A 26,717-nucleotide genomic window follows, 5' to 3' on the forward strand; every position below is an offset into this window, starting at 1 on the left:
GTGAGTTCGGTCGCAAAGAAATTGCGCTGATAGCTTGACTCACTAGTGTGTGGGGTTAAGAACACCCCAAAAGTGCTATTGTTGTGCTCTAAATGTGTCACCAGAACTAATAAAATCAATTTAATCTCTCTTTCTCTAAAGCTCATCCTCGAAATAGTTATTTGCGGCCCTTTCCAAATACGCAAAAATGCATACTTATTTCTAGCCATGCCTACGGATAGACCCAGTGTCCCTGCAGGGAGACAAGCAATTACTTGTTGTTAGGCTCTGCGCACATTCAAAATAATTTTTTTGTGGGTTCTATGCAACACAAAAGTAAGTATAAGAAATTGGTCAAAGTTATTTTTTCGTGCTATTATTCTCGGGTCTGAGGAGGTTAAAAATATTAAAATGTCGTCGTGATAACAACGGCAAGTTTTTCATTTGAGGCCCTGGAGCACGCTATCAGTCATGCGTTCAAATGTCGCAGGCGCATTACATAGCCCGAAAAGCATAACATTTAACTCGTAAAGCCCATCTGGAGTAACGAAGGCCTTCTTTTTTTATCATCTCCGTGCATCAGAATTTACCAATAACCGGAGTCTAAATCAAGGCTGGAGAAGAACTCCACTCTTTTAAGGGGGTTCAGAGCGTCATTGATCCGTGGCATCAATCTTTCCGATTTATCCTATTAATGGCACGGTATTCAACACAAAAGCAAACTGAGCCGCATTTTTCTCTACTACCACGACTGGCGATGACCACGGACTCGATGATGGACGGATATCATCGACTTGAAAATGTCCGTGACGTGGTCTCCTGTAATCTTGCGCTCATGCGAGGACACGCGGTAGGGTGACGGCGTACAACCGCGGAGCCATCAGTGTGAATCCGGTGCGCGGCCACAGACGTTCGCTTAGGCATGGAGGAATTCATGTCAACAGATGCAATGTTCTTCTTCAATACCTGAAGCAACTTTTGCGTCTGTGTGGTCATCACGTCGGGGCTAATGGTAGTGGTAAGAGCAGAAAGACTCTCCGAAGTAGTGAGACCGCATATGCCTGAAGACGTAATGGGGCTAGAGACGACAGACGCTAGCGCGACATCCACCACTGAAGTGATGGTCGTGCCCTTTGGTAATAAAATGGGCTTACCCGTGGTGCTGGTGGCCGCAAGAGCCGCAAGTCCTCGTGAAAAGCGGAGAAGGCACGTCGAAATTGCAATCCCTCAAGGAAACAACCGTGTTGACGGCGAGGCCACCAAATCCCCGTCAGAAATACTAATCGAGGAAACCATCACGACCTCTTCACTACCGGTTGCCAGAACGTGGTCTACATGCACAGTCAAGAACTGATGTCGGAAACTTGGAGCAGAAGTAGGCTCGGCGTTCGCAATGTGACTAGCTTTTTGATAACAGATGGCGGAAGCTTATGAAAGAAAAAGCCAACCGAAAGTTAGTTTGTGGGCACGCTCTGGCAGCACCTCAAATTCGATATGGTGTCAATCCTCCCCGACGAAAACCCTTGCTGCACAAGTTTCAACAGAATTAATAAGATATTCATTGGCGCTTTATAATGCCGGGCTAGGGTAAGAGGTTTTGTTTGTGAACACAACTCCAAATGCATAAGAGAAAACTAGCTTCGGTGTATATAAAGATTGCACAGACACTCCTTCCACTATTACTGGCAAAATATTTATGGGCGCTCTGGAGGAGTTGTGATTAGTTCCACTGATGGGTGCTCGGGTAATGCAAAACGGGGCGAAGAGGTGACACAAAACGTCGGGGTGGCGTGGGCAAAAGGCGTCTCGTCTGAACACGGTAACCGTGAGAAGGGTCGCCCGAATCCCGAGCAAACGGAGAGTGCTGTCGAGGTGGTTACGCCGGTTCCCTGGACTGTAGTTATAGGGATTGTCCCGTTCATACGAAGCGTAGCCTCGGGGCTCATCTCGCTGGCGCCGTCGACAGAAGCGTGAGATGTGGCCTTGGATACTAACGTAGAAAAACACTGGACGGTCATTAGGCCGAAGATTTAGACACGGCCGCCAGTTTCTGTAGGCAGTCTGAGTCGGATGCAGTGACGAGATGGCTGCGACTTTACCGAACACGGGAACACTGACGGAGACACACAAATTTTGACTTTCCAGATGTGCGCTCGGGAAGCTGCTTCCGCGAATGAAGGCATGTCGAACATAACTGGGGGCTTATTTGCGTGAATTTCCCGTCATCTATGCTAATTCCTGCTTGATAATCTTACGCAAGTTAGTCGCAGGCTGGTAGCAGCGGTCTCCATGAGCACAGGGCGAACCCTGTAAGTGGACCTCCTCACGGATAATTCTGCGTATTAAAACACACAAGTGTGGGTCTGCACGAATATGAGCAAATACATGAGCTTGCCGCAAGAGCATTGCAGAGGGCAAGTACGTCCTCAATGTACGATACGAACGTCTCATCAGAGCGCTGAGAGCGGGCTCCAAATTGCTGACTTGCTCCATCTGAGCGAGCAGATGGCGGGCCGGAAATCCGACGCAGCTCCTCAGTGAAGTCGGTCCAGCAAGATATGCCGCTTCCGTTATGTTGGTAGCCCGTCTTGGCCCGTCTGTCAAGTAGATCAAGAGAGTGAATTGCTGGGCTAGTTGGTTCATAATGTTCAGAAAAGGGGAAACCAGCGAGCAGAACGCTGTCAAGTAGAATCCGACGGTCGCTAGCTCAAAGGCGTAGTTCCACCGATTAAATTGGCTGACGTGGTTGTACTGCTCAAGCCACCCTTAGACGTCTTCACCATGAAGACCAGTGATGAAGAGAGGTTCGCGATGGCGGCAGCTCACCATCCATGCCAGGGCAAAAGTGGCGGCATTCTGTGCTCCTTCAACCTCAATCGGGCGGGTTGGGGGAGGCACAAAGCGTCCGGAACAAAGGTCCAGGTGGGCGGCCTGGTCAGTTGGAGGTGGGGGTCCAACGCAACCTCCACCACTTGGACAACGGAAGCAGACTGGGGCAGGGAAACGGTAATTACAAGGCACGCCTCTTTACTCAGCTTGCAGGGAACCCGGTGGTTGTGGTGGCCCGAAAAATGGCGCATGCCCACTTGGGGGAGATTGGCCAAGAATAGTTATGTTACAATCAATTATGTGAGGCAAAATAATAGAGCAGAGGAAAGAATTTGGTCTAGGTTAATGGCTGAGAGAGAAAAAACGCGAGAAAAAAGAAAATAACACAGAGAAGAGCAGAAAACATATAGTAAAAGTCAGCCTAATCGGAATGACTTTAACACTGCAGACGAGCTTTCTCCGAAATGAAGTAGTGGATGGCGTGGCACACGTCTTTATGGCATCGACCCAGCCTAGTCCCCCCAAACGACAAAAGCAACGGTGCAGTCAAAGGCAGTCCATGACGTAGCATGGGAGTCTCCAGCAGCTTTCTCCGGTGGTTAAAAAATCGGTGGCAAAAAAGAAAGAAATGCTGTTTGGATTCAATTTTTTGGCAAAAGGGGGCACAAGGAGGACGTTACCAGATTTGCCCTATAAAAATACCGATTAGGTGGCAGCACACAACAACGAAAAGAATTCAGCAATACTTTGCGCAAGCGAGTTTGGCATAAACTTCTCTTCCAGCTGTACCTGAGGTGTTCCCGTTCAGGAAAAGTCTTCAGACCATGATCGGAGGCAGCTTGATTGAACAGGTATTGGTGATAACGTGCCAACAAGACGCAAGAAAACGGGGGGAGAACCTCGACGATAGGTAAAGCCAGAGCTATTTTAGCTAATATGTCAGCGGTTTCATTGACGGTTAACCCAAAATGACCGGACAGCCAAACCAGCCGGATCTCCCGTAGGTGATTCGGGACGCAGGAATAAAACGTTTTGAGAATAGGATGTAAAATTTTTGAAGAGAGAACCATGCATCCGGAGGCGTCGGTGAGCAAATTCATGAAAGAATTCACCGAATGAAGTTTCAGGATTGCAAGGAGAAGAGCAAGAACTTCCGCATAAAAAATGGGGATATCTGGTAATCGCAATGAAAAGGACCACTTCAATTCGGGAGAGAAAATACCCACCCCAACCTTTTCGTCGTTTTTCGAAGCGTCAGTTGCAATGACGACGTGGGATGGGTATTCGGACTTGTGAGCCATGAGAATGTTATTGATTATGTTAGGCGGGAGAAACCTAATGTTTGGGGGGAAAATATTGTCAAAGAAAATTTTAATACTGTCGATGGTAACTGGAAGGCGAGAACTGAAAGAGGGTGGTGCTTAATGGAGTAAGCAACGAATTGGCAAATGGAGTAAGCAATGGAGTAAGCAACGAATTGGCGCCGGAGACGAGATCAATATGAACCGATAAATGACATTGCATGCTGGAGGAAAGAGCCTGTGTTTTGGCCAGCGGGGACTCAAAGAACTTTGCGAATGCATTGACTGTGACGTATTTCAACCTGGAGTTCAGCGCTGGGACAGCGCAGGGACGTAAGCGGGCAGGCCTAAGCAGCAGGAAATGCTTGACGTTCAAGCTTCACCAAAGGCGAGAGCTTATAGGTTGTAGAGCCATAGAACAAAACGCACCGAAATTCTAAGACTGGGCGAACACACATGCGGTGAATCATTAAGAGTGTATCTGCTCTCAGACCTGGTCGCGTGTGACTGACACCCCTCAAAAGAGCGACAGCGCTGGAGCCTTTCTCTGCAATGTGCTCAAAGTGGAGGCGGCAATTCAATTTACTGTAATATATGATTCCAAGGTATTTTAGTGAATCAACCTGCCGAATGGATTGTTGATGATAGGTTAACAAAATCGATTTTGGGTCCATAATGGGGAATAAGAGAATGGCACCCTGATTTATATTTAACGAAAATTTCAGAGTGTCCAGCCACGATTCCAGAGCATTCAGATACGACTGAAGATACTGAAACAGGGAATGAATATCCTGCGATAAAGAGAAAAAGGCAAAGTCTACTGCATAAACGTATGTTCGTACATCAGGTTGACTAGGTATGGAGCTCAAGAGCACATTAAAAGCCCTGGGGAGATGACAGACACCTGTTGCTCTCCGCGCGTTCTTATAAAGAGAAGAGGCGTAGCCATGTTGGTAACAAAAGAACTCTGTTTTCTAAAAACGCCGCTATCCGCGCAGTGATGTACTCCAGGAACGATTAATAAGCCAGGAGATCTAGGAGGATGCATATTCGACGCTGTCGTAAGCTTTCGAGATATCCAGAGCAACCAATAATGCAACCTGCTTATTCCGTCGTGCCCACTGGAAGGGACTTTCTAAGTCTATATGTGCCCACCAAATGGTGCATCCTTCTCTAAAACAAATCTGTCGGCTGTTTAGAATGTTCTTGTCAATCAGAAACTTGTTTCTCAATCAGAAGCAAATCGCGCTCAATCACTTTTACTAAAGTAGATGTTGGATCTATCGGCCTAATGTTATCAGCCGAATAACCTAGTTCCAGCTTCTTGGGGAAAGGCAAAATCTTTGCCAAACGACATTCAGGTAGTATCCATGCGTTCCTAATTGAAACGTTAACTACATTTAGGAAATCTGCTGTAGCTTTATTATAAAAGTATTTGATGATTTCGGTGGTAATACCATCCATGCCTGCCACCGACGCTGGGAGGCAAGAAATCACTTTACCCAGTTTGCCCATAGTTTCCTCTTCGAAATCAGGTGAGCCTACAGTACGACGCCTTGTAGGAAGAATCCTCGTCGAAAATCGATACTGCAGGTCACCAGCAATATCCTCTACGAAGTCCATGATTTCTTCCGGCGTACGAACCAGTGAAGGTTATTCAGAGAATCATGCTTTTTTACGATGTGGTTCTGATAGGTCTGAAAACGGACCAATGTTAAAGGATTCCTTCGCACGTAATACAGTTCGCTCAAAAGTTTCGCGGTAAAATTTAAAATAACCCACTTAGTCGGAATCTGACTCTGGAGAAACTGCTTCCAAGTGGCTTTTCTACGTCGGAAATCTGTGGTACCATTCTTCATTCCACCAATGACTACACCAGTTAGTGTGAACAGATGCAACACTAAATTTTGCTTTACGTAAGTAATCATTAAGAATTGTGAGCACGCTTTCAGCCCTGCACGTTTGTTCCATAGGTGGAAAAGTAGAGAGTGCATTGCCTAACTCCAAGGAAAATTTAGTTATATTATTAAAAGAGTGTACTCTGTGGCTAGGTATTTTCGTGGAGCAAATTATTTCGAAAAGAATAGGGATATTATCACTGTTAGTCTTCCAATCAACTGTTGACCACTAGGATACCAGCCCTGATGTAGCAAAAGTCCTGTCAAGGACAGGCCGTGACTGACCACTAATAAAAGTGGCATTGCCCATATTTTGACAGTAAAGTCCTTATCGCCTGCCCATTCCCACTGACGTTTCCCTGAGGTGTCTGTCCTAAATACTCAAGACACATGATGCGAGTTGCAGTACGCCGTATCTACCACAGCTTCCTTGCACACCGCAATAACCTAATTTAAAGGTCTGACTTCGAAAACTCCGTGGGGGAAATACACGTTTAGCAATGAAAAAAGCTCGCAACCCGGCAGAAGCAGATCAATACCAAGAATCTCACATTGAGAGGACAAGAAGTCAAAAGTGTTAAAGGCATTACGGGAGAAATTATTACATATTATTATTATTAAACCCCCACCGCGACCTTGACGGTCCAGTCGGAAAGTTTTGTAGTTATGAAATGTAAAAAATGTGCCAGAGTCCACCCAAGTTTCTTGTAGAATGATAATTTCAGGGGAACATTTAGCAGTTAAAGTGTAAAGGTCAGAAGAAGAGGGTAGAATCGAGCGACAATTTCATTGTAGCGTTTTAGGAGATTAGTTATATGTTAGCGTCAGTCACCGCTTTGATTTGGATATCCTCTGGTGTGGTGTGTTGCGTAACTGGGCGTTCCTATTTTTTGACTTCGCAGAGAGACTGGGTGGAGGGGTCGTGCCTCTCTTTATTGAAAGGGTAACAATCATGTCGTGAGTCGACGTTTAGTCACACGAATCTAGAGGTAGCGGGACTGTGGAGCAATCAATAGGTGGGTGACAAGCGGACTGGGAAGCTGTACACGAAGGTCACGTTTTATGATATGGACTGTTCGGTGTGGTTTGGCTGGTAGGAGGAGCAAAAGCAGCAGGCACAGATGCAGCGCTCTGAGAATCCACTGGTGCAAGCACTGTTGTATTATTTGCCAAGGTGTTGTTGCAGAGGGGTTTACCAAGGAAGCTGACATTGGTGGGGCTACTGGGGAGCTGTGAGCAGGAGCAGTGATGGCCTGAGGTAGACTGAACGACGGGTTAGTAGAGTTGGATTTGAGCTGCTGCATGAAAGCGAGCATGCCCTAAAATGCTTGCAGCAAGAATGCTTGCACTTGCATTTGCTAAAAGCATTCTGAAAATATACCTGACATACGGTTAACCACTGCAGGGATGGCTTTTGCGATAGCTGCATCTACAAGCGAAGGCAAAGAAGGGTACGTAGTAGCCACCTGACGAGAGGCAACACCCGCTTATCCGTGAGCGCGCTCTCTATGAAAAAGTCTGCGGCCTCCGCCCATGAACAGCGACGTTTGATTAGAACTTCGAGCACACCGACTTCCTGAGCTCGTGTAGGAGAATTGGAGTAGTCCGCTGGATGTCCTTGCTGAAAGAAGCAGCACTTTATCTCATCTGCGTTACATTCAGAAGCTGAGTGCGTGATACCACAAGAGCAGCTACGGTGACTTCGTAGAACGAGGCCCGATGATGATGATTGTCCACAAATGACGAATATAATGGGTATGTGCAGGTGAGAGATTCTAGCTAAAAGCAATCAATTCAGTTCATGGGTCTCTCATAAACCAAGACACAAATACACGATCACAATATATATACATATATGTAATGAATATATATATATATATAGACATATATATATAATTATATATAGATATAAATATATCTCCCTTTACGGCCCAGCCCACACAAACGTGTGGGCCAAGGAATTCGTTTACTATGTGGCACCTGTTTCGGTTTCGGTTTCAGAGCCCTGGTAATCACTGCGAACGCTTCAGAGACTTTATTGGTTTCGGTAGTTCACTCATTTCGCCACTAGGGGGCGAGAAATGGCACATTAAATACCGCGCCCAAGCCGTCGCAATCACGCTAGCCGCCTTCACGACGAAAGCAGGTATTCTTGCTATTCTCGTAATTTCTGAATACCAAGCATAAGACGCGATTTTCAGGACTTGGGAAAACACGATCGGCTAAAAAACACACCCGTCCTCTTCGTGTGCGTACCGTCATCACGCTTGAAAATTGCACCCACACGTATGTGTGGGCTGGGCTTTCGTCGTCACGAAAATTTTGCTGGGCGGCGGCAGTGGCGGTGGCGTGCTCGTGCACTGCAGCGCTAAAGATAAATAATTTGTTCTTGCCTTCTTCGTGTCTCATGTAATCGCGGTTTTGTTCTGGTTGATTGGTAATCTTTTCTTGCGTCTTAACCTTTAACTCGTTTCGTAATTACTTGAGATAATAGTATTATTTGTAATTATTAATTATGGTAATTAAAACTTCATTTTAATTTATTTTCACAAAATCTTATTTACAATATAAATATTCCTGAAAAACAATATAAAACTTAAAAATAATACCTAAAATGTAGTTTTTATGCGCCTGATGCCATTTTTAAGGTATTCTTACTACCCGAAGATCATACAAATAGAAGCCCAGGCCACACATATGTGTGCGTTTGTTATCTGTGTGAAATACTCTGGGCTTTCCATTTTAACTTGTCGAAGCATCAATGGGAAGGGGTAAATACACAAAATTTAATTACTTGTGGCCATTTTTTTCTAAAATCTTCATGTTGGGCAGGAAAGGGACATATATATATATATATATATATATATATATATATATATAAATATATATATATATATATATATATATATATATATATATATATATATATATATATATATGACCATAATCAAGAACACAACTTATGGGAACACAGGTAGCAAGGGCCTCTTAGAGCCTTAGAGGGAGCCTTAGGGCCTCTTAGAGGGAGCCTTAGAGGTTTCAACGCTGGTCGACCAGTATCGACATGTCGTGGACACTCGAGTCACGGCCCGGGGGTTAAAAAGAAGGTTCCTTTCACCCCCGGTAGTCCGAGTGGCGCTGGCAACCACCCCCAAGCACAGGAAACAAACATATCTTAACATAAATACTTCAGAAAGTGGAGGGCAAACTCGCCCCGCCAGTAGCGTAGTGGTTATCGCACCAGACCATTATTCTGGAGGTCGTGGGCTCGAATCCCATATGGCGGTCATTTTTCCTCCACTTTCTTTCCAAATTCTTTATCTGTTTCGACGACCTTCCACAGTCTCCCCCCTGCTTTCCGAGGTTTTCTTGCCTGTCAACTCTTATTTCTTTCTTATTTTCAACCAGCCCCTCATTTCCCATTCTGATTCGCTATATGCCAAGCGAGGGCCCCTGTTCTGGCAGTCTTTGTGCCATAGGAAGCTTAGGAGTGTTCAACGCTGGTGTACCACTAGTGACATGTAGACACTCGAGTCATGGCCCCGGGGTTAAAAACAAGGTCCCCTTCACCCCGCGTAGTCCGAGTGGAGATGGGTACCACCCCCAAGCACAGGAAGCAAAAATACCTTAACATAAATACACCAGAAAATGGAGGGGAAAATCCCCCCGCCGGTAGCGTAGTGGTTATCGCACCAGACCGGCATTCTGGAGGTCGTGAGTTCGGATCCCACCTGGCGGGCATTTTTTCTCCACCTTAATTTTTTCCCACTTCTTCATCTGTTTCAATGAACCACCACTGCCTTCCCTTTGCTTTCCGAGGCTTCTTGACGGCCAACCCTTATTTTCTGTCTTATTCAACAAGCCCCTCATTTCCTATTCTGACCCGTTATATATATATATATATATATATATATCAGGGTGTCGAACCGAAAAAAATACCGGTTCGGTTACGGTTCGGGTTCGGGTGAAATAATTTCGTTCCGGTTCAGTTCCGGTTCGACAAAATCACGTGCCGAACCGGTTCGCGAACCGGTTCGGGAGCTTGAACCGGTTCGCGAACCGGTTCGATGATTTGAATTGTCACTGAAATTAGAAAAAAAAACATTTAGTAGTTTAAAGCGACAGTAAAGTCAAAACACAAACAAAAATTCAAAATGCTGCTGTTTCCCAAGGGCAGTGGCGCAATTGCAAAGCAAACTTTAAAAAATCACGAGATATTAGAAAAACAGATGGAGTGGTGACGATTTACTACCTACTTTCTCGTCCAGACTTTATGTTGTCCTAGCGACTATTCATAAAGCCACCGCCAAGAGATATGACGGTGGGATATATATTCTGCCCTTTCATTTTTTGGTGAAATCGCAATCGTCGCTATGGAATCGCCTATAACGCTTACCTTGAAGCCTTAAATTTAGGTCTGCGTACTGGCGTGTTGAAATATCAGCGCTTAATACCAATGGCGCACATTTTTTTATATTTGTAACAAAACAGAAAAAACCCTACTACAGGCACATAAATACTACCAATGAATTAGATCATTTGGTCACCCTGAATAATTTCTTAGCTGTCACCCTATCGAATGTGTTAGCCACACTTTTGTTAAAAGTAAGCTTTAGTTAACGCTCAGTCACTGCATTATTGCTCTGACCACTGCAATTCCTTTTGCGAAAGCTATACTGGATGTGTGCATTACAATCAGTATGTCATCGTACCGCCAGACCCCCGGCCATCATTCCGTGTGCTACATTGCGTAATCTTATAACAGATTATGCTGTTACAAAATGAAAGGGAAATTTTACGCGCGGAGCATGAGAAGAACTTTTTTGGGTAGGCGCTCTTTAATTCGTCCACAGCAGTACTCCCCTCTGACCTGCCTCGGTGGCTCAGTGGCTAAGGCACTGCTGAGCGCGAGGTCGCGGGTTCGATTCCCGGCCGAAGCGGCCGCTTTTCTGATGGAGGCGAAAAGCAAAAACGCCCGTGTGTACAAAACTTCGGCGCATGTTAAAGATCCCCAGGTGGTCAAAATTAATTCGAAGCCCTCCACTACGGCGCGCCTCATCGCCTGTGCTGGGTCGGCGCGTTAAACCCCACAATCAAATCAAATCAGTACTCCCCTCCGGATCGAGTAGCAGTAGAAGTAATGTAGCGAGTTGGGCAGTCAGTACAAGTGCACCTTCGAAAAAAAACCAGATCTGAAAGAGAAAAAACTGCAGAACAAGCAGAAAAGATGATCGCTCGGCGAATGGGACAGTGTGAGGTACCGGCCGTCCTTTCTGCACGTGTCATCTGCTTTATTACTGTTGCTGCTTCCAAGACAAGGTCGAGGACTGCAGTTTCTTGCCAAGAGATTAAGTGCGCACCTTAACAGTTTTCCCTGACATATCTGTTGTTATTAGTACTTGTAAAAAACGGAGCTTGTCCACGGTACTGTCCTCAAAAATGGTCGTGGGTAAGGGACATCGAAGCCACTTTTGGTCAGCATCAAGCGGTTTAGCCACTGAGCAGCTCCTGCGGTCAAATTTGTCAAATATTACAATTTGCAGTTGTCGGACCTTTTAAAGAAATTATGAAATGGAAAAGGTTTGCACACATCGGGCTTTCGCTGCTGCACACTGGAGCACTCCTGCAGCCTGATTTCTCCACTAAAGTTGCAGCTAGGGAAGGGCAAAATCGTTTTATATCCCCTGCAAGCTGCGGAGAATGACATTTCCTTTGGTCAGCTTCCACTACGCTCGCGCTTCCAGCAGCAACAGACCATTGCTACATTGGTGCTCATTCATTTCCCTTGTTGTTACATAGAGCGTGATAGTGTTCAATTGTCTGGAGGGGGAAGTGAGCGAGCAGGTACGAAGTTGATGGTACGTGAAAGAAAAAAAAGCCTGAATTGCATTGACTGTGCAATGTCAACAACAGAGGGTCGAACCGTTTCGGCATGAACCGGTAACCGTTATTTCTTTTTTCGGTTCAGTTCCGGTTCGGGTTCAGCGTGCTCAAAAAATAACGGTTCGGGTTCGGGTTCAGTTCCGGCAAAAATACCGGTTCAGTTCCGGTTTTCGGTTCGGTTCGGTTCCGGTTCGACACCCTGATATATATATATATATATATATATATATATATATATATATATATATATATATATATATATATATATATATATATATATATATATATAAATATTGCAGGAAAATATTTCTTGGACACCGGCAAGTCGTAGCAAAAAAAGAAAGACACACGTTGAAAAAAGAAAAGGTTTAACGTTTCGGCCAAGGGACCGGCCTTCGTCAGAATAACAGCAGTGGCTGTAGTCACACAGCATATAAAGGTGATCACCTTGGAACGATCACCTTTATATGCTGTGTGACTACAGCCACTGCTGTTATTCTGACGAAGGCCAGTCCCTCGGCCGAAACGCTAAACCTTTCCTTTTTTCGACGTGTGTCTTTCTTTTTTTGGTATATATATATATATATATAACACAGAAATAAGGGTTGGCAGTCGAGAAAACCTCGGAAAGCAAAGGGGAGGATGTGGTAGATCATTGAAACAGATTAGGAATTTGGAAAGAAAGAAAGAAAGTGAAGAAAAAATGCCCGCCAGGTGGGATCCGAACCCACGACCTCCAGAACCCAGACCGGTATTCTGGAGGTCGTGGGTTCGGATCCCACCTGGCGGGCATTTTTTCTTCACTTTCTTTCTTTCTTTCCAAATTCTTAATCTGTTTCAATGATCTACCACATCCTCCCCTTTGCTTTCCGAGGTTTTCTCGACTGCCAACCCTTGTTTCTGTGTTATATATATATATATATATATATATATATATTTAAGGAGACGGTAGCACCTGCAAAAGTCTGTACCAGTTCGAGTGGGCTAGGTTTTATCAGACCGGCGGTTACTCAACAAAATCAGCCACTCGTGACGATGAATATTTACAGATGATAATTAAAATGGGTATGCAAACTTGAGAGAGTGGTCCTACCGACTAATGGAGATTGGCCACAGCATATAAGTGTCCTACAGCGCAATACTGCTCTTAAAGGTTGATAGCGCTTCCACATGCTCGCACAATATGCCCCCCCACTCAGCTGGAAGTGGGCTCCCGGTCGCAGAGAGTCACGGTTTACGCTTGTTGTAACGTTTCTTACGGGGGACATGGACAATCAGCAGGGCAGCTGCCGGAGACACTTGATAGTTGAGAGGAGATGTCTGCTCAACCACAATGCACGGGCCCATGTAGGTATGCAAAAACTTTTCGCACAGCCTGGGGGAGCATGGTAGCATCCAAAGTAATAATTCGTCCCCAGGACGGAAGTAAACGGAGGGGTGAATCCAATCGTACTTGCTTTTTGCGTTCTTGCTTTTTGATGTCAGGGTGAAGACGGACTAGGTGACAGCAGTGGTTAACCCACGTGATGAACACGTCAAAAAATTGGTTGGAAACGGATACCCGGGAAGATAAGAAATCAGTGTCACTGCGGAAAAGGGGGAGCGTCCAAGAACCACCAAGAAAGTTAGTTGCCTGTGGTGCGCTGAATAGACGAATTGTAGGCGAATGTAACAAAACGAAGAATTCGATCCCAGTTAGTGTGGTCCGGCCTAATATACATGGATAGCATGTTGGACATATTAAAATGGAATCGTTCGGTAATGCCATTGGTTTGAGGAATGTAGCTAGTGGTAGTTTTATGTACAGTATTTGCTGCTCGAAGCACTTCAGCCAGTATTTGGGATATGAATGCCTTGCCGCGGTAGCTCAAAAGAATGCGAGCGGCACCGTGGCGCAAGATGAGGTTCCGAATTATAACATCTGCAACTTGTTGTGTCCGTCTAGATCGCCGAGGTGATGTTTCCGCGTATCTAGTCAAATTGTCGACCGCCGTGGCAATCCAGCTGTAGCCGATGGGTGTGATTGGCAGTTGTCAATACAGAACAATGGCCCACTGTATCAAAAAGAGGAGGCGGACTATCTGGGGAAAACGAAAGGACAGCGGACTAGCTGGGGAAAACGTACGGCATTTCCTGTGTTGGCATTTGGCCTACGATTGAATATATTTTGCCACAGTTGTGGACATTCCAGGCCAGAAAAAACGCCTAAAAATTCGGCCGTACGTTTTTGAAAAACCAAGGTGTCTGTTGGACGCGCCCTCATAAAACCCCCCTAAAACAACTGTCCTGAGCATCCTAGGCAAAACAGTGACCCATCGACTGCCTCCAGGATGATGGCTGTAACGGCACCTCCAAGCTGAAAGTTCTTCAGCTCCCGGCGTAAGCTGCGCTTGGGTGGTCGTGCGGTGCCCTCGATTCTGTCTATGATTCGGATACAATAATTATCGTCAAGCTGCAAGATGGTAATTCGAGTGTGTCTTTAACCATGTGGTAAGGAATGGGCGCGATGGGTAGGACAAGCTCCGTCGGTGCGGAGTCATGGGTTGGCGATTTGGACAACGGGCAACGTGAAGCAAGTTCGCATCCAAATTCTTTTTTGCCGGATGTGTAAGAAAACGTAAAACAGTACAGCTGCAGATGAAGAACCCAGCCGCCAAGGCTTCCAGACAGGTTCTTGAGGGTCCACAGCCAGCACAACGTATGGGGATCGGTAGCGACAGTGAAATGCCTGCTGAAGGGCGAAACGTTTGGATGGCCCAAACAACGGCGAGGCACTTCTTTTCCGTTATGCTGTCGTTTTGTTCTGGCGCCGTAAGCCAACGACTGGCATATCCTCTTCCGACACCGCATGCATTAAAATGCGCTTTTGCTTCAACGTCGGTTTTGAATTTCGCGCCCTGTCTGCAGCAATAACTGCGTGCGCGATATCATCCCCTATTATGTGCTGCCATCTGGTCACAAAGTCAGGAACCGCCCCGCCGAGAGAGCGCCGTTCTGAGTTTTAAAACATGGTGTTTTCTCGACGTCAACGTTCTACTCAAGGCGTCTGTGTAAGTTGCAGCTTACGCTATACCTGTCACGTAATATTTTTAATATTGTTTAATCTACTCAAATAGTGTTTAGGAGCACTTGTCACACAAAATGTATCTTTAAATGCCTGTATTTTTGTTTGCCCAAGCTGTTTTCTTGCAATGTGTGTTATAATGCACACTCAGACTGAATGAATATTTTGCATGCCTATATGCTTTACGCTCTCATGTGTTCCTTACTCTTGAGTGTAAAACTTCAGCCTTTATCTCTCCTAAGACTCAGTGATAAAGCAGTTGAGCGTGTCCTGGAAGATATACCCAGCACTGAGACCTGAAACTTTTAATTGTCAAACGATGAGGTTCACGAAGTTCCGCTGCACAACGTGGCAAATTTTTATGTGCGTAACAACTAAGCGATACTGCTACGAGCAGTTGCAGTCGAAATACGAGCTCTGTTTGTGAATAGCACAAGTTGAATTCTGTTGTACATGAGTGCTGTACAAATGGTATGTGCCTAGACCCAGTGTGCAATATAATGCACACCCTGGTGGGCGATATCCGCTTTGCCTAAAGGTTAAATATGTTGTGGTGCAATACACCCTCTGCACCAATTCTTAAAATGTGCTTTTATTGCCCCGGTGTGGCCACACATTCGACCAGGTCGGAGGACGAGATGCAACGACTACCTCATTGTGTTGCGCGTCTAGTTGCAGCAAGACGGCGCCAATGTCTTGCCCACTGGCGTCTATGTGCAGGTTCGCCGGAGCGCTGTCATTAAAATGGCAAAGAACGGGGATCGATATAAGGGCGCTTTTGAAGGATTAGAAGGCCGTTGACAATCTTGTGTCCAAACGAAAGGGATGCAAGGGGGTAGGAGGTAATTCGTGGGGAAGCAAATATTGCAAAATTTTGTAGAAATCTGCTGAAGCATGATCCGAGTTCGATGAAGCTGCGGAGATTTTTCTGCTGTTTTAGACGTTAAAATTTTATAACTGCCGGAATCTTCTCTTGATAAGGTTGTATTTCTTTTTTGCTGAAGATGTGTCCTGATCCTAGAATAGATTTGCGAGCGAAAGTGATTTTCTTTGCGTATATCTGCAGTCCCGCATTTGAAAAACAACTCAGTACTCCGTCGAGACCGTTTAAGTGTTGCTCAAATGTACTTCAGAAAAAAAACGTCGTCTAGGTAGCACACGCATGTTTTCCACTTACGACCACGAAGCACGGTGTCAATCGTTCGTTCAAACGTGGCATGTTCAATAGACAGCCCAAGTGGCATCACGTTGCACTCGTACAGCCTGTCTGGGGTGGCAAAGCCATCTACTTTTTGTTATCCTTGTGATTGGAATCTGCCAATCGGCCGAGTGTAAGTCGAGACTCGAGAAGTACTTCGCCCCATGGAGACTGTCTAAAGCATTGTCGATGCCGGGCAGCGGATGAACATCTTTCCTAGTGATCTTTAACAATGAGGCACAGGTAATAAAAGGATAAGAATAGGGAGGAGTGCATTCGGGAGGTATTCTCCCATAATGAATAGCACCCGACCAGTGTCCCTGAAGAAGAAAGGGTATGATAGCCGCATCTTAAGGATACTCACATTCTCGGCAGAAACATGGACGCTTACTAAGACGGTTCAACATAAATTGTGGACGACTCAGTGTGCAATTGAACGGAATGTGATAGGCGTAAGATTATTGCCAAGAAGACAGTGGAGTGGGCAGACAACAAACGCTCGTTAAGGAAAAAATTAGTAGACATTAAGGAGATATGGACGTGGGCAGGGCATGTAATGCGAACGCAAGATAACCATCGGTCATTAGGGTAACCGATTGGATCCCTAGAGAAGGTAAGCGTGCAGGCAGGGGCAGAAAGTTTGATGGGCAGATGAGATAAAGAAGTTTGCGGTGATAAATTGGTCCCAGTTAGCACAGTACTGGAATAATTCGAGAATAATGGGAGATGCCTTTGCCCTGCAGTGTGCGTAGATAGGCTGGTGAAGATTATGAGTCGACACAAGAGCGAACCGACCCCTCCTTCGGGACTGACACAAACGGAGATGATCAAGCGCTCGAAGATGCTCGGACTACGTCGCGGGTGAGCATCTCATCGTCCTTCTCTTCAATGATTTTTTTTTTCGCTTGAAGAGACGCGGTACGGTCGCCTGCATACAATCGTTGAGCAATTCGTCTCAATTCGGTGGGCAGCCACAGTGGCCAGTTTTAGAGAGGTAGCACCAACGTCAAAGGATGCAAGGGCTTCACCATTACCGTGAGCAGGTGTTCCGTTTGCTCAGTATAAGGTCGGGCCTGGTTGTTGCACCGATACTGGACATTCCACCCGAAAAAACAAAGTCGCACGCACGCAAAGATGCTACTGCATTGGAAAGAACAGAAACAAGCTCTGTCAACATCAGCAGCGACGCCATGCGTTTTGGGTAACAAAATTGGCTCTCTGGTGGCGTTGCGAGTGGCCAGAGCTGCAGATCCTTCTGAAAAGCGGATGACATATGTGAAAATAGCAGTTCCTTGGAGAAACATACGGCTTAATAGAAACGCTATTATATCACCTGCGAAAATGCTGCTCGAGGACACCAGCAGAACTTGTTCACAACCTGGTAGCAAAAAAAAAGCCCGCGCTAACGCACGAACTATGTGCTGGTGGTGTGAGTTTGGTGCTGGGGAACGCTCGGTGCTGTAAATGCGAGTGGCTGGTTGGTGAAGGAAATAACCGCAGAAGCTGAAGGAAGCAAGGGCCCACCCAAAAATCAATTCATGGGCACACTCCGGCAAAACGGTATAGTCAAAATGCTGACAATCTTCGCCGATGACGAAACAAGATGACGACGATATTGTTTCTGTGCAAGATGCGGCAGGATTTAAGACATTTCCATTTGCACTACACAACAAAGGTCCAATACAAGGCGTCTTTACTTTCGTAGCCGGGCATACAGATCACTATGCATGACGGAAATACTAGCTCCAGTGTCGACTAAAGCTTGTACAACAATTCGTTCCACAAATACAGGCGAAATGTTTGAGAGACGCGCCGGAGCAGTTGTCGAGAGTGCGCACGATGCAGTTTCCCCTCCATAAACTGGAGCACCTAGTTTTCCGGCTAGTAGTTTGTGTCGTACAATACAAGGTGAAGAGGAGAGACAAAGCGTCTTTTAGGTGAAGAGGAACGGCACGTAAGGTCACGTCGACTGCGCGAAAGGCCAGGTGAATCCTTGGCCGATGGGGACAGGTTGCGAGGTTGATAAATAGGCCATCGAAAACTGTAGTTATAGCAGAGGTTGTGTTCCCAGGGCGCGTAACAATGCCGCTCATCTTACTGGCACTGCGGGCAAAAGCGCGACATGTGGCCGCGAATTCCGCATAAAAACAGACCGGGCATTTATTAGGCGGGAATTCCAGACGCGTTCGCCAGTATAACATGTTGGCGAAGCATGGGCCAGTGAGGAGGTCGCTGTAAGCTGTCCTAGCATTGGCCGAGGCGCAGGAACTTCGATCGGCGAGACGGGGTGTGGTGAAGCTGCGTCCGCGTATGAGGTAGCGTCGAAAGCCACTGGTAGGCGGTAGTGTGCGAATTACACGTAATCGACGGCAACTTCTCCGCAATAATTCCCCGCAAATAAGTCGCAGACTTGGCTCACCGGTCAGCATTAGAGTACGATGGGCCTTGCTTTCGGAACTCCTCACGAATGATATCGCGCATAAGAGCACGAAGCTGCGACTCAGGAGGAAGACGAGTTGATTCCTGCAGTGGCTGCAGGCAAATCTATTGTAGGTTGTTGAGATGCTGGGACGTGGTCCGTGTGTCGTACACATAAGTGGGATTTTGCAGGGCGAGCGAGTTAAATACGAGCTCTGCGATGCCCTTGAGTAGAAAACAAACTTTGGCAGCCTCTGACATCTGTAGGGTTCACCCGACGGCAGAGTTCTGGGACATCCTCAATATTGTTATAAGACGACGATGAGGATGCGATGAACAAAGAAGCGGGGCAGGAGCGCAGCCAGCGACGGTTCTGTCTCATGGCCGACCTTTTGTAAATATTGAAAATACATCGTTCGCCCATCTCATGGTTCACGTCCTTTATACCGCTACCACGTAACATTTCGTGGAGTTGCGGTACGATCATGTTTAGCCTGGCCCCCCAGCATCGCACCGTCTTGGATTCTTACGCGATCTTCTCTAGGCTCTCGGACCACATCCAAAAGCCCCAGCCCGTCGAGCCATCACGACATCTGTCCCCAGCCCTTGTCCCCAGGCTATGGCGAGCCGAAATTAACTGACACGTGAGAAACCGCGACCTGACAGGGCGACGACGCCCTCCCGCTGCCCCGTTCGCAAGCGCGTCTTCTTATTCGCTTTGGACGTTGCTTCATGACGTCAGTGGACATGGCTGTTCCGGCGCCAGTGTTGACCAAGCTCTTCATCCTCATCTGTGGTGGCAACGACGTCTTCACTGTGCATTATCATTTCATCGTACGTACTTACTACACTCGCTCACCTACTAAGGCCTTTGCTGGTGCGGTCCCCCTCGATGGCTGGGTTATGTTACAAGACGATGGCGAGGATGCGATCAACAACGAAGACGGGGGCCGGCAAACGGCCAGTGCCGGTTCTGTCTCATGGCCGATATATTCTAACTAGTAAAAATACATCGTTCGCCCATCTAATAGCCCACGTCCTTTGTCCTGTCACCACGTAACAATACAGGGCGCAAACGTCTCGTCTGGACGCTGCCAACGAGCATCTAGTTTTCTCTTTACTTAATCTGAACACGCAGGCGGTTCTCCAAATACCTGGCGGATCTACTCAGTGGATGAGGCCCAATCAGTTATGGTATGCTCGTTGTGATGGTACCACATCTTTGCAACTTCATTCAGGGAGATACCTACGTTGTGTAGCTTGAAGGTCCAGTCCCACTTGTTAAATTGGCTGACTCCGTTGAACTGGTCAAGCCACTTCTCGACATCTTGGCCACAGCGATCAGCGAAGCTGGGAGGGACGCGCTGTCGGCAAGTCAGCACCCATGCCGGCGAGGTAGGAGCGGCAGCCTTCGGCGGCCCTTCTGGGTCCTTTGGTGGGATGGCGTAGCACAAGGCGGATGGCATGGAGCTGCAGGGGTGCAGCTAAGACAGGGAGACATCCAGGTTGAAAGAAGCAACATCTACCACTTGTAAGGAGAACGAAGACCCTGCACAAGTCGGCACAAGCTAAGTGGTCTAGGTTTTCTCCGACCGCGGGTGACTCAACGGAATCAGCCACTCATGACGATGAATATGTGCAGATGATGTTTACAATGGTATGCACAGAGGAGATATTTGTAATACCGAATGACGGCGATTGTCCACAGAAAGGACATTGTTCAAGCAGCTGCATGGCGGCTTTTGTCCTTGCCCTAGCATTGCTGTTGTACTTTGTTAAGAATGCTGAATAAATTATTGAATTGAAACTGGGGAACTGCCCAGTAATGTTGACTGCCTTGCTAACGCTCACACAATATATATATGTATGTATATATACATATATATAAATAAATATATATCTATACTTCAACTTTTAAAGATGGTAGAGAACACTAGAAAAGAAAACTTTCAAGAAGCTAAAAGCACGATTCGTCAAGGCGCCCTGAAGAAAGCAAATCTTTTTGCTGAAAAGTTGGCAACAATCGTGCTTTTACCTTGTTGAATGTTTTTTTTCTTGTATTTATGTATATATATACATATATAAAAATTTATATATATATATATATATATATATATATATAGGGTTTGGAAATGAGGGGCTCGGTAGGAAATACAGAAAGAAATGTCGGACGTCAACAACGCCAAGGAAGGCATAGGGGAATGGTTAGACTATTTTCTGCCGTTAGTAACTTTACAATCTTTTTCTAATGAATTACGTGAGAAACAAAGAAAGAAAAACACACGCCCAGAGTGGGGACCAAACCCATGCCTTTCGATTAAATCTCGAATACCTTACCAATTCGGCTATCTGGGCGACTGTGTTCCCCTTCACTTTCTGGGGTATGTATATTGAGAGACATCGACCAGGGGTCCTGGTGAAGCGTTTATTGCAAGGCAATGGTGCAACCGGCTTTGGTGAGAGACCAGCCAAGATGGAGCCCAAAACGAACGCGCCCGTCGGCGAGATGATGATGGTAATGGGAGTGTTCCTGGATGGTGCAGGTTGTGGTGAGATTGACCACTGCAGGACACGATATCCAATAAGACAGACTGTGCTCACACTATTTCCCCCCCGGGCGGCGAGGCGGCCACCTGGCCGAAAGTCAAGGGGATGGAGAGCGGTAGACGAACGGCTTCATACGTGACACGTGCACAATCTCCACGCCGCGGCACCGGCGGTCGGTGACAGCACAAGTAGGAGCTACTAAATAGTTGACTGGAGAGGTACGCTGAAGAACTTTGTAGGGGCCAATAAAGCGGGGCATAAACTTTTCGCACAGTCCTGGCGCACGGAGAGGCGTCGAAAGCAGCACTTCATCTCCCGTATGAAAGGAGACATCTCGGTGAGCTGCGTCATAGCGAGATTTTCGGTCGTTCTGGCAGGACTCAGTGCTCAATCGGGCGAGGTTTCGACAATGCGCTAGCCGGGAAACAAAATGATCCAGTGCGTTGTCTGTTGTAGACAACGGGCAGGAAAAGAAAGAGGAGTCCAGAACAGAAAGGGGGGTGGCGGCCATAAACAAGAAAAAACGGTGAAAATCCGGTGGTACTTTGAACGGCGGTATTGTAGGCGTAGGTTACGAAGGGAAGGATAACGTCCCAATTCTTGTGGTCGGGGTTGATGTAGCAGGAAATCATATCGGAGAGGGTACGGTGGAATCGTTCTGTCAATCCATTCGTCTGAGGGTGATAGCTTGAAGTTGTTTTATGGGCAGTACCGGCCGATCGAAGGACTTCCTCAAGGACTGCCGAAAGGAATGTTCTGCCACGATCACTTAAAAGAGTGCGAGGAGGTCCATGGCGCAAAAAGATAGCTTGGAGGAAAAAATCTGCCACCTCGGAAGCGCAACCCGTACGGAGTGGGGCAGTTTCCGCATACCTGGTCAAATGGCCTACAGCGGTCACGATCCACCGATGACCAGTCGGCGTCAGAGGAAGAGGTCCATACAAGTCGATGCCAACAATGTCGAATGGAGCAGGAGGGCAAGGAAGAGGTTGTAGCATCCCTGCAGTGGCCGAGGTTGGGCGTTTACGAAACTGGCACGAAGGGCATGACGCAACATATTTAGCGACGCTGGCCGAAAGACGCGGCCAAAAGAACCGGCTTTTGATTCGGTCGTAAGTCTTGTGGAAAGCAAGATGTCCAGCTGTGGGGTCGTCATGGAAAACTTCTAAGATCTGGTTCCGAAGGCAGCGAGGGATTACTGGAACCCATCTGTCGCCGGTGGGGTGATAGTTGAGGCGGTAAAGAGCTCCACCATTCAGAAGACAAAATTTGTTTAGTCGTCGGCGGGAACGTCCGTTGGTTGGTGATTCTGAACCTTCCAGTTGGTCGATGAGTGTTCGGCAGAACGTGTCGTCGCGTTGTAAAGATACAAGGTTAGAAGGGAGAGTTTGTCCGGTGATGTGCAAAGGTGCCATTGGCAATGCTGTTGCGGAATCGGAAGAGGCTAAGGTATCTGGTGGGGATGACTGTGGACAACGGGACAGAGCGTCAGCATCCTTGTGGGTTCTGCCGGACTTGTAAGTGACAGCGAAGTCGTACTCCTGCAAACGCAGAATCCAGTGACCAAGACGTCCCGATACATTTTTAAGCGACGATAACCAGCAAAGGGCGTGATGGTCTGTTACGACCGAGAAATGCCGCCCATACAAGTAGGGTCCAAATTTTTGCACAGCCCAGACAACGACAAGGCACTCTTTTTCTGTTATGGTATAGTTCTTTTCAGCAGGGGACAAAGTGCGGCTCGCGTAGGCGACAACACGTTCCGAGGAAGCATCGGTACGTTGGAGAAGGACAGCACCAAGACCATGCCCACTGGCGTCGGTATGAAGAATGTTGGGGGCGGCCTCGTCAAAATGACATAGTACAGGTCCACAGGTGAGTGCTTCTTTTAGGGTTTTGAAAGCTGTTTCACAGTCTTCAGTCCAGAGAAATGAGGTCCCGGATGAGAGCAGCTTGTTAAGTGGAGAAGCTATTGTTGCAAAATTACGAATGAATCGTCGAAAGTAGGAAGCCAATCCGAGAAAACTGCGGAGTTCTTTTTGACTAAGAGGCCGGGAAAAATTAAGAACTGCATTGATCTTATCAGGGTCGGGACGGATTCCGTCCTTGCTCACAACATGGCCCAAGACTTTGATGAAAGTACTGGCGAAGTGACATTTTTTTGTGTTGAGCTGGAGATTGGCTTGGGCTAGACAGGTCAGCACTTCGTCCAGACGTTGAAGATGTTCAGTGAAAGTGGCAGAAAAAATAACAATGTCATCAAGATAACAAAGACAGGTCTTCCATTTCAAGCCACGAAGGACGCTATCAATCATGCGCTCAAAGGTAGCTGGAGCGTTGCATAAGCCGAACGGCATCACGTTAAACTCGTAGAGTCCGTCCGGTGTGGCAAAAGCTGTTTTTTCTTTATCGGCTTCGTTCATGGGTATCTGCCAATATCCCGACCGAAGGTCAAGACTCGAAAAGTACTTTGCGCCATGTAACGTGTCGAGGGCGTCATCGATTCGGGGCATAGGGTAGACATCTTTCCTTGTTATTTTGTTAAGAGCCCGATAGTCAACGCAGAAGCGCACTGAACCGTCTTTCTTGCGGACCAAAACAACCGGCGATGACCAAGAGCTTTCTGAAGGACGAACGATGTCACGCCGAAGCATGTCGTCAACGTTCTCTTGGATGATTTTGCGCTCCGACGATGAAACCCGATATGGGCGGCGGCGGATAATGCACGAACCATCAGTGTCTATGCGGTGGGATGCCGCTGATGTGCGTCCAAGCTGAGAGGAATGCGAGTCGAATAAAGTCTTGTGCTTATTAAGTAGGCCCAAGAGTTGTTCCTTCTTTTCAACAGAGAGTTCAGGGCTGATAGTGGACGTGAGGCACGAGGACGTGAGTTCTGGAACACAGGTGCGCTGAACAGGCGCAACAGAGCAAAGGGGAAAAGGACCAACTTCGTCTTGGGAAACAGACGCAACAGTAGCGCCTCGAGGAAGCAGAATTGACTGAGAACTAGTGTTCCTGGCGGCAATGAGAGCTGATCCACCTGAAAAGCGAATTACACATGGAGGTATTATGACCCCTTTGCAAGCGAAGGTACCAGCGGGTACAGCAATCACATCTCCGTCGGGATTACTGGCACAAGTAACAGAAAAGACAGTTTCTTGTCCGGGAGAGAGAACACAATCGGCGGTTGCGACCAACCGCGGGGGTGGGACGTCTGATAAAGTGGCAAGGTCGGTGTCGGAAAGGCGAATAAAGGGTTGACGGCAGGAAATCACTGCAGACGATGATGAGAGAAAGTCCCACCCCAAAATGATTTGATGAGCACAAGGCGACAACACTGCGAACTGAATATGATGAAGAACTCCACTGATGAGAACACGTGCCGTGCAATGTCCAGAAGGCTTAATCATGGCTTCGTTAGCACCACGTAGGAGTGGACCGACATAAGGAGTGCGCACTTTTCGGAGACGAGAACACAAATCTGCGTTGATAATCGAAATTCTGGCACCAGTATCTACAAGGGCGTCTACTCGAATGCCTTCAACAAATACAGTCAACGTGTTCGATGGTTGAGCAGGAGGATTTGTAATTTTTCCAAGTGACGCAGTTTCCCCTCCAAAAACTGCTCCTTCTAGTTTTCCGGGTTGTTTTCATGGAGTCGAGAAGCCGGGCGAAGGGGCGATGCAGATCGACGGTGAGGGGAAGGCGAACGGCGTCTGAAGGAGGTCGAGTTGCGCTGTTGGTCCAACGAGTCCGGCGGTGGGGAAAAGGAGCGACGTGGAGCATACGGGAAAGACTGCTGGTAAGGGTCGTAAAATTGGCGTCGGTCGTTGCGAGAAAAATCAAGGTAGGCGCGGCGTTCATCCTGCTGGCGTCTCCGACAAAAGCGAGATATATGGCCTCGAATGCCACAGTAATAACACGAGGGACGAGGCTGACGCCAGGCCGAGAAGTAGAGGGACTGTGGAGGAGCTGTAGACAATGGAGCCACGTGTGGATGGTAAGGTTGCGGGAGGGATGGAGCAAGAGGAACCGCAGGAGCACTGGGCGGCGGCGGAGGTACGGCGGCAGGCGGCGGGGTTGTGGCAATGTCTCGCTTTGGGGGAAGGCCGCATGTGACAGAGGCGAGCTCTTCGCGAATTACCCCACGCAACTCAGGAACGGATGACTGAGGGTGAACACCCGCATACTCAGATGACGGCTGTCCGTAAAGTTCCTCACGGATGATGGACCGTATAAGCGCCCGTAGGTCGGAGTCATGGTGGGAGGTAGTGTCCAACTTGGTCTCTTTCAAGCGCAACGACTGTAGATCGTCAAGGCGCTGGCAGGTTGTGATGATCTGACGAACACTGGAGGGGTTTTGCACGGCGAGCGCGTTGAACGCAAATGCGTTAATTCCTTTGAGGATGTGGCGAACAAGGTCTTCCTCCGCCATGTCTGTGTTGGCGCGTCGACAGAGGGCCAAAACGTCCTCAATGTATGACGTATATGACTCGCCTGGTTGTTGAATGCGGTCTTGCAATTTCTTTTTGGCCGCTTCTGAACGTCTGGAGGCAGTCCCGAAAATACGACGCAGTTCAGATGTAAAGCGATCCCAGTCCGTCAAATCTCCTTTGTTGTTGTAAAAGCAAGTTTCTGCCACCTGGGTCAGAGACCACGACACGTTCTGGAGCTTGAAGGAGTACGCCCATCGATTGAAGGCGCTCACACGGTTGAAGCTGTCAAGCCAGTCTTCTACGTCGTCTCCGGGGAGTCCAGTGAAAAACGGGGGGTCACGCTGCCGGCATGTGACAGTCCAGCAAGAGGTTGGAGTGCTAGCCGTCGTCGCGTTAGCCGTAGTCATTGTGGCAAGTCGCCGACCCGAACGGAGCTCCAGGAAAGTGCCGGAAGGGGTCGAGGTACGAGAGATCGATGTTGGCAACCTCCACCACTTGAGAGACGTCGACCAGGGGTCCTGGTGAAGCGTTTATTGCAAGGCAATGGTGCAACCGGCTTTGGTGAGAGACCAGCCAAGATGGAGCCCAAAACGAACGCGCCCGTCGGCGAGATGATGATGGTAATGGGAGTGTTCCTGGATGGTGCAGGTTGTGGTGAGATTGACCACTGCAGGACACGATATCCAATAAGACAGACTGTGCTCACAATATTTACAACTGTATCTGACGCTTGAGGGTGGTAGCCAGCGCCACTCAGACTACACGGGGAGAAGGGGACCTTCTTTTCAACCCCCGGGGCTGGGTTGAAAAGAAAGGTTGAAAGGGGACTCTGTTCCCTTGCACTTTCTGGGGTATATACATACCACAGAAAGTGAACGGGAACACTTACTAACGGCTACTTACTTACTAATTTTCTGACGTTACTAACGGCAAAATATAGTCTAAGCATTTCCGTATGCCTTCTTAGGCGTTGTAGACTGCCAACATTTCTTTCTGTATATGTATGTGTAACGCTGGTCGACCAGTCTCGACATTGCGTACACACTTGATTGACTGCCCGGAGGTTGAGAAGGTCCCCTTCACCCCAAGTAGTCGGATTGGCACTGGCTACCACCCAAGCTGCAGGTAAAAAATACCTTAGCATAAATACCCAAGAAAGTGGTG

At 47.5% G+C, this 26,717-nt stretch overlaps 1 long non-coding RNA gene and 2 other non-coding genes across 3 annotated transcripts in view; 2 read left to right on the forward strand and 1 right to left on the reverse strand.

Annotated features, from left to right (window-relative positions):
* LOC144142132 (uncharacterized) overlaps window positions 1–26,717 on the reverse strand; it is a 151,199-nt gene that overhangs the window by 86,394 nt on the left and 38,088 nt on the right. The gene's annotated exons all lie outside the window — the stretch shown is intronic.
* Window positions 9,222–9,294, forward strand: Trnan-auu (transfer RNA asparagine (anticodon AUU)). Its single transcript has one exon. It is a non-coding gene; the product is annotated as a tRNA-Asn (tRNA).
* Window positions 9,674–9,746, forward strand: Trnaa-ggc (transfer RNA alanine (anticodon GGC)). The gene has a single exon. It is a non-coding gene; the product is annotated as a tRNA-Ala (tRNA).

The sequence above is a fragment of the Haemaphysalis longicornis genome, unplaced genomic scaffold (genome assembly GCF_048455015.1).
Source record: "Haemaphysalis longicornis isolate Haplotype H1 unplaced genomic scaffold, Haemaphysalis longicornis Haplotype H1 scaffold_6, whole genome shotgun sequence".
Lineage (NCBI taxonomy): Eukaryota > Metazoa > Arthropoda > Arachnida > Ixodida > Ixodidae > Haemaphysalis > Haemaphysalis longicornis.